General features: G+C 40.0%; 1 long non-coding RNA gene across 1 annotated transcript; it reads left to right on the top strand.

Moving 5' to 3' along the window:
• The first annotated feature begins 1,767 nt into the window (after nt 1-1,767).
• LOC122180534 lies at nt 1,768-3,662 on the top strand. Its single transcript, XR_006179134.1, has 3 exons — nt 1,768-1,807; nt 2,134-2,382; nt 3,538-3,662. It is a non-coding gene; the product is annotated as an uncharacterized LOC122180534 (long non-coding RNA).
• Nucleotides 3,663-4,044: the final 382 nt, after the last annotated feature.

Here is a 4,044-nt window from a genome sequence, read left to right as displayed (position 1 = left end):
CAGCCAGACCTGTGAATACTTACAAACCAAGAATGGCTTTCAGATTAATAAATACATGGAATACCCAGCTAGAAGATATAAGCACCTGTGTTTTGGCTTGCTCGGAATGAGACACCTTGCTCAAAATGAAAAAGAATATCTGCAGCAGGACTGGGGCATCTCAAGCTACCAATTTTGCTGTCACATCATGGAAGCAGTAGATGACACATAATTTCCTAACCAAGCTTATCAGCACAGGCAGATGCTTAACATCCTCCATCTCCAAGGCAGCTGTACTGAAAGCCCGCCAACACTTTTGGGCCCTTGAGGTACCCTTTCCTGTGACAATTTGTACCAAGAATGCACAGAGCCACTGGGCCAATCACAATGGGGTGCTTTTGCCTCTCTTTTCTGATTAGGCTCATTTCAGCCTCCAATACAGTTAACTCTTGGGATCCTCCTGTCACTCCAGAAACATAACTGTGTTTCGCTCCTTTATACCTTGATGGCATTAGAGTACATTGTGCACCAGTTGCCCATTGGAGCCTCTGTGGTTCTGATGTGTCAGGCCATCAAATCCACACAATCCAATAAATGCAATTGTCCCTTTCCTCCACCTGGATGGAGGCAGGACACTCCTAGTTCTGGCTATTGTATACATTACTCATCTCACATGTATGAAAACCAGAAGGCTCATTGTCAACTTCAGAGATAGGATCAGACTATCTTCTCTGTCTGGAGAACTGCCCACTGAAACCTGGAGCAGCTATTTTCCTGGAAGGACTCTCTCTTGTGATTCTTTTCCCTTGCAACTCACGAACTGGTGCCAGTAGGGCCAAGGTGGGTTTTCCATTCCACTTCCTCATAGCCTCTCCATGGTCATGTGGGTAAAGCCACAGGATGGTACATAGTGTGTACCCACTATATCCTCTCTCTCAAGTGGAGGAACACTTACTTCTAATAGCTGAGATATTGGTTTTTACAGGTGCAAGATATCTTGTCTTTGAATTTCTGGATCTCCTGGGACAGTTTCTCCACAGCTGAGATACAGGCCTGTAGGGAGGAAGAGATACTGTCTTCATACTGTCAGAACAGCCATTTCATTCACCACTGGTCTTTTGTTACTTTTCCAGTTCATTCCTGCCAGAGTGCTGGCAGACAATATGGTGCATTTTGTACAACCCTCCAGTTGTACACATACATATCACATCATCTGGATCTTGGGAGTGAGTTCTGTCATCCAAATTAATTCCATATATCATATCTTCCACAGGTAGATCCCTCAAGTACTAGATATCTTTCTCCATGGTAGTCCATTTGTCTGAGTTAAACATCAGGTATTCCTTGAAGGATACCAAAATAAGGCAACCACAAGAAACGTTAGATGCTGTTACGTGGTCACATCTATAGGAAGTGTCAAGGAAAAGACAGTGCTGCTACTAATATTTTATTATACTGTATTATTTCTACTGTATTTGATTTTCATTTCAGTTCTTACACAAAATTTTCCAGAAACATGTCATCCTTAATTTTATCACAGTGCTGTGAGCTTTATGTTACAGGTATGCTCTTGACAAAATTTCTTGCAAGTATGATGTATATCTGTGTATGGGAACTGCTGAATCACAGCCTGAACCTCTGGCTGATCACCTGAGGTAAGCAATGAGTCAGCCATGGGAGCACAGGGGAAGGCAATTCACCTGTGCTGCCAGAAAGGGTGGAGCCTGGCTCCACCTCTCCTAGACCCATTTAAGAGCTGACTGCCAGTAGGGAAGGATCTCTTCTGGAGATCTCTCTTCTGGAGGTTTGTAGCGAGTCCAGGACATGGGTAAGCATTCTATCTCTTCTCTTTTTGTTATTATAATCTGCTTTGCCAAACTCTCGTTTATTTCATAATTATAGCATATTTATATTCATTGGCTATACAATCTGCCATCTCTTTATAAAATCTCCACCAGAGATCTGGAGATGTGAGTTAATTGGAGATGGATTCTGTTTTTAGACACAACTCTATCTCTCTCTGATTCTGTGGGAAAGCAAAACAAAATGCCTAAAAGTTTTCTGATTAGCCTTATTGGTTAATGAGGTGCTAGCAGTTGTCTGGAGAGCACCACTCTGATTTGTGAGACACTTTCTTTTTCTGATGATCTTCAGTAGAAAGACACTTTATTTGAGTGATTGCTCCTGTAGCCGTGGAATCCCTCTGAGCCACAAGCGGAAAGAGGGCTGGACTCAGTGCCATAAGTTTTGTTTCACACGCTGCTGCAATGAACCCACCAAGCAGACTTCATACCAAGTTGGTAGGGACTTGGACTGGCAACACAGAAATGAAAGGCTTCATTCTCTATTCATGGTCTTATAAACTGCTAACTCCCACTCGAATTGCTCCACTGGATTCTTACTGTAAGTTCTTCAGCCTTTCTTTTGGTCTTTTCCCTTCACTTTATCCTACTGATTTTGCAGGAGAACATTTTAAACATGTAGAATTTCAAGCTTAAAAGTCTCTTCCATTGGTAACTTAAGTAGATCAGGCAGTATGAAAATGTTTTACAGCATGCACGTGTTGCGTGCTACAAGGGAGTGCAATTTCTGCCTGAGTCCAAGCTATTAATAATGATTTGTATGGAGACTAAGTAACGGAAAAAATATTTAGGAAAAGACTTCTTAGTTCCTATAAGATTGATTCTTTGGTAGGCAACTTTCTTAGCTTATGAAGTAATTTAGAAAGTGCTGTGTTGTAAATTACAAAGTATAGTACATAGCACTCAGGCTAAGGGCAGTTTTGTTATTATGACTGCCTGAGATCTGATAAACTATTATATCTGCCTTTATAAACACTTTATTAAATATCACACTATCACAAACCCAAGAATGTTGTATAAAAGCAACTTGAGCAATTCAACATCCACTTTTTGTCATAAAAAAAGGAATATTCTCTTGATTAGTTTCTATGAAGCATAATAACTGTAAAATAAACAAGATAATCCTTGTGTAAACAGCCAGGGTACGTGGAGAGCAGAAATGGACAGAGGCACAAAGAACATTCTTGGCTTTAAAGCTTGAAAACAAATATCTGCTTCATTTAATCTAGTTTAATAATAATTTTGTGATATTTTTAAAGTCACTGGAAATAAATAAAGAAAAGGATTTCTAGGGATGTTTTGGTGGTTTGCTTTTACAGCATCTATCCTTCTAGGAAGGATCCCCTGGACAGCAGTGAATCTTCATGTTCATGTGCCTCTCAGCTCTATCTCTAGATTTCAACAGGGGAGTTCTGCCTGGCATCTACTGTTTCTCTTCTTCATATACCAAAGAGACAAAAATTTGTCTTCCCTGCCCTCAGAGTAAGAGTCTAACCTAATGTTGACTGATAACATCCCTAACCTCACATTAGAAAAGCAATCAATGTTTCACAGCAATAACTATAGGACTCATCATTTGCTGTTTCCCTTCTTTAAGCATTTACTTGATGTCAGACATAATGAATGAATTTTACTTTATTTTTCTCATCATTTTAATTCCCAATTTTTAAGACTGTAATGCTTGACATTCCGACAGGAACTCACTGAAATTTCACCTGGCCAACTGAGAAGGAGACACCCGCCTTCACAAATGCCATCATCCACGAGGACCCCAAAGAAAGCAGAATCAGAAATTTTTCAATAGCTCTGTGTGTGTGTGTGTGTGTGTGTGTGTGTGCGCGCGCATCAAAAGAAAGGATATAAACAATATTAAAACTTAAAGCCTTCTTTTGGTCTTATTTATAACTTCATAGCATCCATCCTACAGGTAACAGCAGATCTTCTGTTGACAGCAAAGGTGGGAGTGTGTAGTGGCAATCAGTATTTAAATGGCTGAAGTCCAAGCTAAGGAGTGGGGTATCTTGAAAACACCCCAATGTTTTTATGGGAGAGGGTAGGGGAAGAAAGAGCTGTTAGCTTCTGGTGTAAAAACACTGGAAATTTTGAAAGAGTTGGGGAAAAAAGATCTTGTTTAAAATCGTTCTTACAAAATAGTGACATAATTCTGGAATAATATTTAAATCATTCTAATTGCTGGATTTCA

Source organism: Lagopus leucura, unplaced genomic scaffold, assembly GCF_019238085.1.
Source record: "Lagopus leucura isolate 7727_CA_CO unplaced genomic scaffold, USGS_WTPT01 Super-Scaffold_100004, whole genome shotgun sequence".
NCBI classification, from domain to species: domain Eukaryota; kingdom Metazoa; phylum Chordata; class Aves; order Galliformes; family Phasianidae; genus Lagopus; species Lagopus leucura.
The sequence above is the reverse complement of the archived record's forward strand: the minus strand, read 5'-3'. Positions and strand labels throughout refer to the sequence as shown.